Genomic DNA, 14,299 nt, shown 5'->3' with positions numbered 1-14,299 from the left:
TAAATAGCTAAAATAAACCACCGTAGTTCGAGTTAGTATTGTATTTAGTATTGTAATCTAAATATGATTAGGTTAATTAAGGAACAATACAACGTGCTTTTAACAATGAGGTAGAGCCTCATACTTACATTTACTACACACCCGTAAATTATGATTAAGATCTCGACTTAGTTGTTTACAAAAAGTGACGTAAAGTAGTTTATTTCAAATAATAATTCATGAAAACAGTGTTGTTTAACTCTGTTTTCCTTAAACGAAATAAATCAGTATAGGTAGATTTGAATTTATTTAACATATAAGAATGTTTAAATTAAAATCCTCTTATTCTGAAATAAGAGTTCAACTTTGTTATTTGAGAGTTTCGTTTACTTTTATGTAACATCGGGTTATACATTTTCGCCACTTCTTAAAAAATGTGATAGCAGTGCAAAACACAAACTTAGCACAAAGGGGTCGAGCTGTAGTATTTCAGAAAATGCAGTATGTTAAAGGCGTACACAGACTTGTCTTATTTTTTTACTTTTTATTCCCGAGAGTAGGGTCTATACCCTTGGGGGCAATGGAGTACTCGGAGGAAACCCTCTTGTACGGCGTGGTGGCCACCAACCTTACTCAAATATGTCAAGGGTGGCCAATGTCACGAGGTTTCAACTCATTCACATGTTACACAATTAAATGAAGAGCTTGATATGTGTTACGGGGGCATGCAAAAACTCTTTTATTTTAGAGCTGATTTTTTTTTCAAAATTAGGCAAAGGCGTTATTGTTCCTAAACAACACACACTATTGAATCAAATACCTCAATTTCTGGGTAAAACCCTTTTCATAGTAGTAATTAGTATTTATAAATAGTCAATGATTTTATGAAAAACAAAATTATTTTTTTGAATATTGAAATCAATGTGCCCATTTACAACATTTCATACATCTTATACATATTATATCAAATGTCACAATCTTGTGTCGATTGGGTTACGGTTCGAATAAAGCCCGTAAAAAGATATACATGAAAAACACACAGATTGATCAACTCTCCCACAAGCAGACCTCAACCGCTCCAAGACAATTAATCTTTCTACACCCACCATTAACATTCAAGCTGGTCAGTACTTTTAAAAAGGTAGCATCTTGTTTTCGTGGTGCTCAAATCCAAAATCAACAAAAAATGATTATATAAATTCCTTAACTTAGCTGCAAACTATAATAAAGAAATTCGTTGGCAAATAAATATCATATGTTCATAGATGTCAACACGGCAGCTATGTTTGCATGTCACATTTGTTGCACTTTCGCAGTTGAGCTCTATCAAAAACCATAGGGTCTTATCGATGAATACATTGTATACAGGCTACTAAATGAATCATTGAATAATATAGAATCTCATTTATGATTAAAAAACAAAAATATTGATAAAATAATTGTTTACAATCATAGCACATTATTGTATTCAACTCGTATTTGGTACTCCACACGTGCGCAACTGCCGGAGATCAACAACTTCATCCGGTCATGCGAAGGGGTAATAGCAGGACAGCATGATCAATGTCAAAAGTGTTCGTAGTTCTAAATTAGGACGTAAATTTGCATAGTGCTTTAATCGGAAAAGGAGTTCAAGAATTTTGGAACCGTTAAACTAAGTTTATGAACTAAGATCTCATTTTCAATAATACGCTACAAATACGAACTGTAGGACTACTATTTATTGTGTTGGAATTAAAAAACACCAATGTTTTGATAATACTGCTAATGACACCAAGCAAAAATACGCTGAGTCTTCTAAATCCGAAAATCGGGTGCGATGCGCGACCGGTAACTCGACAAACCTTGTTACCGATATCGGATTGTTCCCTCAGGACCAGAAACACATTATATATTAATTTTTTCTGAAACTTTCAAAGACAATAACTTGGTTTAGCTGATAAAATAAACTTAATACGTATAAAATATCAGGATATTTGTAACATCGCCATTAATCTTTAAAGGTTTGAAAAGGATGAACTAAACAAATGAGGGCGTGGAGTTTGACAGCAGTAGCACTTGAAAAAATAAAACTAGATATTATGTTTTTTACCATCCACTTATTTTCATTTACAAAACAGGAATGTCTTACAGTTGTCCGATTTATTTTTCAAAGGCTGTACGATTTTTGGATATTGTATTACTTTAAAACATTCCATAACGTCATGCAATCACATAATCACTCATACAAAATAACCGCATTGTTTAACACACACAGCATTCCATTGAGGCCATGACAAAAAAGTATAGCCTTATTGCTTAAGCGCATATTTGCGTTTTCGTGAAGTCTCACATGTACTAACAAAGAATCGAATAATTTAAAAATATGAAATATTTTATAAAATCTTACGAACTTGTAAAGAAAATCAGTTAAGTATTTAAGAAATATGTACTTTTGAAAAATGCTAACATCCATTTCTATGATTTTTTTTTTTTTACCTTAGTGGCAACCCAATGCTTAACATCTTTATTGAATAAGAATAAGTAAAACAAGTTAAAATAACATTTAACCAGTTGTTAATCACTTTTTTATGTATAAAATGTAACAATATATTTCATATCCGCGAGAACCTTTTCTTCGACTGTTTGACATAACGTAAGCTACCATGAGTACCATATAGGATATACCACTTGGCTCTTGTAAAATTATGGTTACTGAAATCATATATTGAATCACTAATTGTATACATAAGCGCTTATTTGATATTATAATATACGGGATTAGTAGGTGACCCGATATGGGGTATACGGGGCCAAGGAAACCATATCGAGTGAAAGCACAGCGTCGACAACCTGTTAACAACATTAAGCAAGTAATAAGGCGTTTATGGATATTGGTATTCGAGCCTACGTCTTTAAACATCATTCTGATGGAACAAGACATTGCTGTTATGGTGTATGTAATGTAGGCTATGTACTCTGAAATGGATCACAATTTTTACCTAAAACCTTTCAAAATTTGGCGGATAAGTGCAAAATTAAAAACAAAAACAATGGATATACATAATTATGCGGAAAACAATTTGTTTAAGGAAATTGACCTACTGAGAACAATTAAGATCATAGGCCTGCCACATAAACACCGCTTCAGGTATTTGAAAACTAGATGAAATAGCCAGATATAGTACATCAAAAGGAAAACATTTTTGTTTTGTATGATTTGTGGTCGGTAAACGATGAGACAGACGATTGTTTTGTTTTGTAAGAAGATCTACAGGATTGGCTTCCTTATGTGAAAACAGGAAAATAAATAGGTTGAAGCGTTTTATCTCTTAATGAACGGAAACTGTGCAATTCCAATCAGATACAAATATTCTAAACTATAATGATTATCTTAATATGGTATCGATGTCGAAGAACATGTCATGAAAAACCACAAAACCTTTTTTTAAATTAGCGGCATTTTGATTGAGACTCAAATGAACTGTATGCGAAACTTAAATTTGCATTATTACGTACCTTTTAAGCAGGTACTAGTAGAGAATTAAGGAGAATTCGGTACGCAAGGGGACGCTAACCCACCCATACTTTTTTTTATGAAAAAAGTCGTTTAAAACAAAATACAAAACAACTTTTTACAGTCTAAATTTCAAATATATGAAAAGAATATGGAAACGCCTAGTCTCCTCACACCAATCCTAACTGAGAAAACATGTTCACGGCATAAGTTGTCACGGATTTTATACGTTCTTAGTGATCGTTTCGAACTGATGCGTATGAATACCAGGTGGTTTTGACTAAAACGCTTTTAGTTATACGGTTAGCTGTTGCTTATCCTGATTCCAAAGCCGGTGCATCAATAATATTCTGTCACGCTCAAGGAAGTGTGTGTGTGTGTGTGTGTGAGTGTGTGCGTGTGTGTGTGCGTGCGTGCGTGTATGTATGTGCGTGCGTGTATGTTCGTGCGTGCTTGCGTGCGCGCGCGTGTGTGTGCGTGTGTGTGTGCGTGCGTGCGTGTATGTGTGTGCGTACTTGCGTGCGTGCGTGCGTGCGTGCGTGCGTGTGTGTGTGTGTGGGTGTGCGTGTGTGCGTGCGTGCGTGTATGTGCGTGCGTGCTTGCGTGTGTGTGTGTGTGTGTGTGTGTGTGTGTGTGTGTGTGTGTGTGTGATTCATCTGTGTCACACAAATCGATACAAATCACTCCTATGGTGAAACTCAGGATTTAATGACGATATAAGGGGCTTGGTGTCTTTCCATAGGAAAAATGTAGCTACTTTAGTCTTAAATAGTCCATTTAAGTGCTTTTTATTCATATTGTTTCTCGGATATTGACATATTAGAGTAATCTTATCCGCTAGTTGATACACACCCCACTTAGCCTCTAATTAGAAATACTGCTTTAAGTCAATTGCGTGTAACCAAAATTGATTTGCATGCCAAGGCATACTGCAGTATACATACGCACACCCCTCGCAGATTTTTCCAAAGAAACGTTGTCGTAAATGCACATAGCTTGTTAAACAAATGTTTTATAAACAATGTTAAAGTGTAGTAAAATGCTATATGCAACTTTACACATATACATGTTCATAACTCCTGTGTCCCGCCACGTGTCTGTAGAATTAGATTTCGAGACAACAGCCATTTTCTTGGAAGCTTTCAAGTTTATTGAGGCGCAGTTTTACTTTGCAGTTTGTACAGAATTCTGCTAATAATTTCACCTCACCACAATCTTGTACAGTCAAATTACACGAAGATGAGCCACAATTAGCCCTGTAAAATAATGAAAAAAACTGTCTGAGCCCGAGCCCTTGTCATCTCGATGTATTAAACATGATTGTAAATAACCTGATAAGGTAGAAATGCAGTTTCTGAAATAATGCACAATAAAATTCGCTAAATTGTTTCACGTTATAGACCACCATCAGCATATTACAAATCTTGCATGTAAGCGTCGTCTTAAAACAATACACAACATATAAAAAACATGCACTTTCAGACCTACTTTTTGTTTACATAATTTATAACGAAATGTACAAATGATATTATTTAAGGAATAAAGTTGACAAAAATATTTAAAAAAAAACACAGCATGGCAACGTAGTGACAATTGGAATGGGATTGGTTTATAATATTCTCATGAACGAGGGTGTAACGTAGAATATTGCTATTACAAAACCGTTTAGAAGAAAACACTGGTTAAAGCATGTCGCGACGACCAGGACGTCATCCCGTGACGCGCTTGATGTCGTCAGACCATTGATGGTCATGAAGCTGATTGAGCGGTTGGGCATGGGTAATGGAACCATACAACAAATATTGACGAATTATTCCAAAACGTCTATGCAACGTTTTATAAATATATTGTTTGATACATATCCAACGATAAATAATATTTTCTAGAAATTACCGTCTATGAGTGTGTGATTTAGTAGATTACCTTCTGAATTAATTAGGTGTTAACATGTTTATACTTAGACAATAATTTTAACTAACTATAGCTTGGACAACTTGCTTACATGTTGCAATTATCAGTAGGTGAAGGTTTACTTTGGTGTAGTTACATCCAGTATCGCCATGCCGCAGTATGTGTAGGTTCACTTTGGTGTAGTTACATCCAGTATCGCCATGCCGCAGTATGTGTAGGTTCACTTTGGTGAAGTTACATTCAGAATCGCCATGCCACAGTAGGTGTAGGATCAATTGGTGTAGTTACATCCAGTATCGCCATGTCGCAGTATATGAAGGTTCACTTTGGTGTAGTTACATTCAGAATCGCCATGCCGCAGTATATGTAGGTTCGCTTTGGTGTAGTTACATCCAGTATCGCCATGCCGCAGTATATGTAGGTTCACTTTGGTGTAGTTACATCCAGAATCGCCATGCCGCAGTATGTGTAGGTTCACTTTGGTGTAGTTACATTCAGAATCGCCATGCCACAGTAGGTGTAGGTTCACTTGGTGTAGTTACATCCAGAATCGCCATGCCGCAGTAGGTGTAGGTTCACTTGGTGTAGTTACATCCAGAATCGCCATGCCGCAGTATATGTAGGTTCACTTTGGTGTAGTTACATCCAGTATCGCCATGCCGCAGTATATGTAGGTTCACTTTGGTGTAGTTACATCCAGAATCGCCATGCCGCAGTAGGTGTAGGTTCACTTGGTGTAGTTACATTCCGAAACGCCATGCCGCAGTATATGCAGGTTCACTTTGGTGTAGTTACATCCAGTATCGCCATGCCGCAGTATGTGTAGGTTCACTTTGGTGTAGTTACATCCAGAATCGCCATGCCGCAGTATATGTAGGTTCACTTTGGTGTAGTCACATCCAAAATCGACATGCCGCAGTAGGTGTAAGTTCACTTTGGTGTAGTTACATTCAGAATCGCTATGCCGCAGTATGTGTAGGTTCACTTTGGTGTAGTTACATCCAGTATCGCCATGCAGCAGTATGTGTAGGTTCACTTTGGTGTAGTTATATTCAGAATCGAAATGCCGCAGTATATGTAAGTTCACTTTGCTGTAGTTACATCCAGTATCGCCATGCCGCAGTATGTGTAGGTTCACTTTGGAGTAGTTACATCCAGTATCGCCATGCCGCAGTAGGTGTAGGTTCACTTTGGTGTAGTTACATCCAGTATCGCCATGCCGCAGTATGTGTAGGTTCACTTTGGTGTAGTTACATTCAGAATTGCCATAACGCAGAAGGTAATGGTTATATTGGTGTAGTTACATCCAGAATCGCCATGCCGCAGTAGGTGTAGGTTCACTTGGTGTAGTAATATCCAGTATCGCCATGCCGCAGTATGTGTAGGTTCACTTTGGTGTAGTTACATCCAGTATCGCCATGCCGCAGTAGGTGTAGATTCACTTTGGTCTAGTAACATCCAGAATCGCCATGCCGCAGTATGTGTAGATTCTCTTGGTGTAGTAATATCCAGTATCGCCATGCCGCAGTATGTGTAGGTTCACTTTGGTGTAGTTACATCCAGTATCGCCATGCCGCAGTATGTGTAGGTTAACTGTGGTGTAGTTACATCCAGTATCGCCATGCCGCAGTATGTTTAGGTTCACTTTGGTGTAGTTACATCCAGAATCGCCATGCCACAGTATGTGTAGGTTCACTTTGGTGTAGTAACATCCAGTATCGCCATGCCGCAGTATGTGCAGGTTCATTTTGGTGTAGTTACATCCAGTATCGCCATGCCACAGTAGGTGTAGGTTCACTTGGTGCTGTTACATTCAGAATCGCCATAACACAGAAGGTATAGGTTATATTGGTGAAGTTACATCCAGAATCACCATAACGCAGTAGGTGTAGGTTCACTTAGTGTAGTAACATCCAGAATCGCCATGCCGCAGTATATGTAGGTTCACTTGGTGTAGTTACATCCAGTATCACCATGCCGCCGTATATGTAGGTTCACTTTGGTGTAGTTACATTAAGAATCGCCATAACACAGCAGGTATAGGTTATATTGGTGTAGTTACATCCAGTATCACCATGCAGCAGTATATGTAGGTTCACTTTGGTGTAGTTACATCCAGTATCGCCATGTCGCAGTATATGAAGGTTCACTTTGGTGTAGTTACATTTAGAATCGCCATGCCGCAGTATATGTAGGTTCACTTTGGTGTAGTTACATTCAGTATCGCCATGCCGCAGCATATGTACGTTCACTTTGGTGTAGTTACATCCAGTATCGCCATGCCGCAGTATATGTAGGTTTACTTTGGTGTAGTTACATCCAGTATCGCCATGCCGCAGTATGTGTAAGTTCACTTTGGTGTAGTTACATTCAGAATCTTCATGCCGCAGTATGTGTAGGTTCACTTTGGTGTAGTTACATTCAGTATCGCCATGCCGCAGTATATGTAGGTTCACTTTGGTGTAGTTACATTCAGTATCGCCATGCCGCAGTATATGTAGGTTCACTTTGGTGTAGTTACATTCAGTATCGCCATGCCGCAGTATATGTAAGTTCACTTTGGTGTAGTTACATCCAGTATCGCCATGCCGCAGTATGTGTAAGTTCACTTTGGTGTAGTAACTTTCAGAATCGTCATGCCGCAGTATGTGTAGGTTTATTTTGGTGTAGTTACATTCAGTATCGCCATGCCGCAGTATATGTAGGTTTACTTTGGTGTAGTTACATTCAGTATCGCCATGCCGCAGTATGTGTAAGTTCACTTTGGTGTAGTAACATCCAGTATCGCCATGCCGCAGTATATGTAGGTTTACTTTGGTGTAGTTACATCCAGTATCGCCATGCCGCAGTATGTGTAAGTTCACTTTGGTGTAGTAACATTCAGAATCTTCATGCCGCAGTATGTGTAGGTTCACTTTGGTGTAGTTACATTCAGTATCGCCATGCCGCAGTATATGTAGGTTCACTTTGGTGTAGTTACATTCAGTATCGCCATGCCGCAGTATATGTAGGTTTACTTTGGTGTAGTTACATCCAGTATCGCCATGCCGCAGTATATGTAGGTTCACTTTGGTGTAGTTACATCCAGTTTCGCCATGCCGCAGTATATGTAGGTTCACTTATGTGTTGTTACATTCAGAATCGCCATAACACAGAAGGTATAGGTTATATTGGTGTAGTTACATCCAGAATCACCATAACGCAACAGGTGTAGGTTCACTTGGTGTAGTTACATCCAGAAACGCCATGCCGCAGTAGGTGTAGGTTTACTTAGTGTAGTTACATCCAGAAACGCCATGCCGCAGTATGTGTAAGATCACTTGATGTAGTGACAATCTCAATCGACATGCTACAGTAGTTGTAGGCTCAATTTAGTGAAGTTACATCCAGAATCACGATAAGGCAATTTGTTACGGTTTACTCTGGTGTAGCTCCAGTATCGTTGTTGGTGTTGTTAAAACCAGAATCGCCATATCGCAGTAGGTGTAGGTTCCCTTGGTGTAGTAAAATTCAGATTTGCCACTCCGCGTTAATTATAGGTTCACGTAGGTATAGTTACATGCGATCCCCTTAAGTTCCTTATTGAGAACGTTGAAGCTTTGGTTTGCTGGTTTGGGAGCATATTACGGGTATTTTTTGCATGCGCAAGACTCACATCGACGTATTTCTGATAATTATTCTTTACCTGATAATAATAGCATTTATTGATTAAGGGGAGAACAATATTTTGAAGGTTTACAGAGACTGTTTTTAAGATAAGAAAAGTCGTCTTTCTTGATGTAGTGAAATTAATTAAAGGGAACAACTCTTAATACTGAAATACTTGTTGTAAAGTTACTAGTTATTTTTCTTATGTAATACGCTGACGGGTTAAATATTTGTCTTGAACTTAACAATAATGATGTGAAGTAACTCACTTAATATTGCTCATTTGTGTAGTTTATAAATTTCTTTTGGGGTGTTTTTGGATTCCGTATCGACTTCGATGCTCGGCTTCATGGGTTGCTGTAGAAATCGTACACCTCGGTGAGGTAGAGTTGTAGTGAGCGATAATGTACATTAGCGCTGTCCTTGTCATTCAAACTCAATACTTATATCTCAACTTTGGCTTGATTTGGTAGAAATGGTTACTATACTATGTAACGCGTAACGTTTCAAATAGTGTTTTGTTCCTATAGGGCGATACTTCGGTATCCTCCACATGCATTTTCCTGGGCAGAGCGGGTAGTCTGGTTTAATAATACGTAGCACAATAGGATATTGGAGTGATTCCTCTCAGATATGGCAAATATCACTGTCGTTTTGGTATTTCGACTATCAAGGTGTTGATTCCACGTACAGTCCATTATTAGAACAGGGGAGGTAAATCCTCAATCCGAATCCGTACAAACAGTTGGCGTCTTTATAACAATGGTAGAATGTATGTGTAGTGTTGTCGTACTCTTCAAAGTTGGGTTTATTAGCCTGTTTGAACCGAGTCCTTCCTCAAGACTCACCACCTCGCACGCCTCGTATGATGAACATCGAGATAGCAATATCTGTGAGAATTAACCCTCCTACGCCTGATAAACCTGATAAGCCGTATTGATGAGATGGGTCTATATTATAATTTGACATAGAGATAAACTTGAAGTCTTCAAACTTACACGCTAGCACTTAAACTCACATCTATGTTCACTTAGGATTGCCAAATCAGAAGCAAGCTCATAATTGTCTCCCGATAGTGTTTGTTTTGTTAATCCCGAGTGAAAACAACTTGTGGTCGTAGCTGTGTTTCCTCTTTGTGCATTGCGTTCATGTACTGGTAGGACAGCATAACAACACATATGCGTATTGTTCATTGGGATAATCTTCAAAACAAACAACAGATTGAAACATTGCACGCTAATTCCTCACATTTGAGCTGACATTGACCCCGGAAAGGTGAGTGCAAGAATGAACAAAATATCGCTTGTAAAATCAAACTTTTTTTCTTCTGATAAAAATGCTGTTAAAGTTATAAAATACAAATTATTCAACTTCTACAGTTATATTTTATGTATATAATTCATGGTAAAAAAAAATTAAAACTGTAAGAGAAGTTGGTTTGAAAAATATTTATTTCAATAAAACATAAAAGATATACAGAATTTACGCATAATAAAAGGTGGGTTGTAGTAATACATGAAAAAATGACAAATGATTAATGCACAAAGTATTTTTTTTAAAACATAATTGAGGAGAAAGTTTAAAGCCTACACTATATCTCACTTCTTAGAAATGGACAATCGGATGGGGTATTGTGCTATATTGATAATTTCATTCATTTCGCCCAAAAAGACATAGTTGCCTGAGGAAGTCGAGCACGTGCACAACGACGTCATTTTCACGACACTTATAAGTGGTCGACGAATACCTGGTACGCAAACATTTATACAAGCAGGGGAATTTAACGGAACATCTATCGGTACTAGGAAAGTGAAATTATTTCAACCGTTAATGACACCTTCCGTGTTTCAGTAACGATTATTACCTGGAACCGTACCGAATTTTTACATTTGGTGAAAGTCAAAAAACAGTGAGACAAGGAAAAGTTTAGTAAAACGGTTTGTTTTAATATATCCGCTAAGAAATGTTTATTATTATAGCAAAATTGCAATGGTCATTCAAGAAGAGATTCTTATTAATCTGATCCTAGGCTAGATCGACCCTTGCTGTGCTTACATCAAAATCAGCCGATATAAAACCTAGAAATGTTTGAAGAATGGAAATGGGGCAGTCTTACTAACACACATGAGAAAAGGTTTGCTACTTCAATTTTCAGTTACTTATGGCTTTAGTGGCCAAATAACAATCACCTCTCTTCCAAAATAAAAAAAATAAAATAATATCTTTATGTGGCGTGACGGTGTTTGTTCTCCCCGAATATGACTTTTGCTATCATAGTCAGAAATGGTGCATTTTGGTGAAATATTGGGTGGTTGCTGCCATATTAACACATCAAGCTCATTTGAAGTATTCTAGTAGGCACATTTTGAGTGCCACACCCCCTCTCCCCTTTGGACCCACAAGTTTTCATCACCATCATCGTGTATTTGTATGTTTCGTAACTGTTACGATTATATTGAATGTATGTGTCGTTGATAACTTGGTATACATGCGCCATAGTTGTGTATATCATCTGGTTCCACATGTTTTTATCCCCACCATTGTGTATTTGTAAGTTTCGTAACTGTGTCATTGGTTACTTTGTGTATATGCGCCATGTCTTGTTTATCACCATCACCATGGTGTTTGCATCTGTATTAATATAAATAATGTAATTATTATTTATATCATCATGCACGAGTATATCTTTAAAATGTGTATATGCTCAAGGCTGTTCTAATTTAACATAGAACCCAACCCGGGGGTTCAAAATTTAAACAAAATATTGGTGTGTTCCTTATTGTTCGGTTTCAAAAGTGCCATAATGGGTGGGTTGAAGGTTTAATTGGAATTACTCTCAATTCTAAATGAAAATGTATGGATTTATGTATGTATGTATGTTTCACTTACAAGTACATGCTTGACTGTTTTCGAAGAATAAAGGTCAAGGTATTTTTAGCTCGACTGTTCGACGAATGAGGATGCGTAATTACTTGCCTGATGGATGGATGGATGGATGGATGGATGGTTTGATGAGTAATAGCCTTGCCAAGTAAACACTAAGGTTGCCTTAAACAAAACGAAAATTAAGAAGTTTATAGTGAGAACCGTTATTGAAGCTATTTAGTAATCTAAAGGTATACCCACCGCAAGAGTCTGGCATTGATTGGCAATAACTCAATTAATTAACTTACAATACGTCACCCATGTTCAGAGCCATCACATAATGAGGTTGCTAAATTTTATATTATCGTCAATACAAATTATGGCCCCTGATTGACTTAACAACTTAGGTTAAAACTTAAGGGCAAGTTGTGGCAGATTAAAGTTTTTGGGCAAGTTTAAGAGAAAACGCTAGGTAGGCTCCAAACGTGATATGGGACGTTCTCTCTACTACCGGGAACCGAAAAAAAGCTAGGCTCCAAACGTGGTATGGGACGTTCTCTCCACTACCGGGAGCCGAAAAAAAGCTAGGCTCCAAACGTGATATGGGACGTGTATCGCCTCGTCCAGGAACTGAGAAAAAGCTATGCTGCGAACGTGGTATGGCACGTGTCACGCTCCACCATGGAACCGATAACACGATAGGCTTCAAACGTGGTATGTAACGTGAACCGCCTCACCCGGAATCAGAGACAAAGCTAGGATCTAGACGTGGTATGGGACGTGTAGCGCCTCACCCGGAATGAGAGATAAGGCTAGGATCTAGACGTGGTATGGGACGTGTAGCGCCTCACCCGGAATCAGAGACAAAGCTAGGATCTAGACGTGGTATGGGACGTGCACCGCCTCACCCGGAATCAGAGACAAAGCTAGGATCTAGACGTGGTATGGGATGTGCACCGCCTCACCCGTGAACTAAAAAAGCTGAACTAAACAAAGTAAAATGTCAGTAAAGGAATAGTGATTATGTTGTAAGTCTTACTGTGTATTATCTTAGTATTCATTCAACTTATTAACGGAATAACATATATATTATTTTGTTTCAAATTATTTCAGATTTGTTTGAGGAAAAAAGGCATGTGATGAACAGAATCTTTGTCATCATATAATTTGATATATTTTCATTAATTGTATTTAACTCTTCCATGAAATTTGAAAATTCACAAAAGGGTAGCTTACAAACAAATTACCTGATTTCGTTGATTTAATATGTGTATTTTATGAGGATTCGTGACAGACTCTGATAGATGTCTTTAATACTACAGTGCATAGGATCATGTATCAGTGTATGTATACGTAATTATAATGTATAGGTCGATGTCTACAATAATAAAATGCCCAACTCGATATATGCAGTATCAACTCATATAGTCCGATGTATACACTTACACAACGTTTAGGTCTCTATATGCAATAAAACTTCGTACAGGTCGATATATGCAATTTAACATCGTATAGGCCGATATATGCAATTTCACATCGTATAGGTCGATGTTTACAATTTTACATCGTAAAGGTCGATATATGCAATTTTACATCGTATAGGTCGATATAATTATGCAATTTCACATCGTATAGGTCGATGTATACAATTACACAATGTATAGGTCGATGTGATAGTACATCATAAAGGTCGATACATGCAATATCATATCGAATAGGTCGATGCAACATCTCATTGTATAGGTCGATGAGATATTACATCATATAGCTTGATGCATGCAATATCCCATCGTATAGGTCGATAAGATATTACATCATAAAGCTCGATACATGCAATATCACATCGTATAGATTGATGAGATAAAACCTTATCGGTCGATACATGCAATATCACATCGTAAAGGTCGATCACATATTACATCATAAAGGTCGATACATGCAATATCACATTGTATAGGTCGATGAGATATTACATCATAAAGGTCGATACATGCAATATCATAGGTCGATGTATGCTATATCACTTGATATAGGTCGATATATGCAATATTACATCATATAGGTCGATATATGCAATATCACATCGTATAGGTTGATGTATGCAATATGACATCATATAGGTTGATGTATGCAATATTACATCATATAGGTCGATGTATGCAATATCACATCGTATAGGTTGATATATGCAATATCACATCGTATAGGTTGATGTATGCAATATTACATCATATAGGTCGATATATGCAATATCACATCGTATAGGTTGATGTATGCAATATTACATCATATAGGTCGATGTATGCAATATCACATCGTATAGGTTGACATATGCAATATCACATCGTATAGGTTGATGTATGCAATATTACATCATATAGGTCGATATATGCAATATCA

The 14,299-nt window shown here is 37.5% G+C and overlaps 1 protein-coding gene across 6 annotated transcripts in view; it reads right to left on the bottom strand.

Annotated features, from left to right (window-relative positions):
• LOC128221341 (uncharacterized) overlaps positions 1-14,299 on the bottom strand; it is a 399,999-nt gene that overhangs the window by 25,449 nt on the left and 360,251 nt on the right. The window lies entirely within an intron of this gene.

This window comes from Mya arenaria, chromosome 16 (assembly GCF_026914265.1).
Source record: "Mya arenaria isolate MELC-2E11 chromosome 16, ASM2691426v1".
Lineage (NCBI taxonomy): Eukaryota > Metazoa > Mollusca > Bivalvia > Myida > Myidae > Mya > Mya arenaria.
The sequence above is the reverse complement of the archived record's forward strand: the minus strand, read 5'-3'. Positions and strand labels throughout refer to the sequence as shown.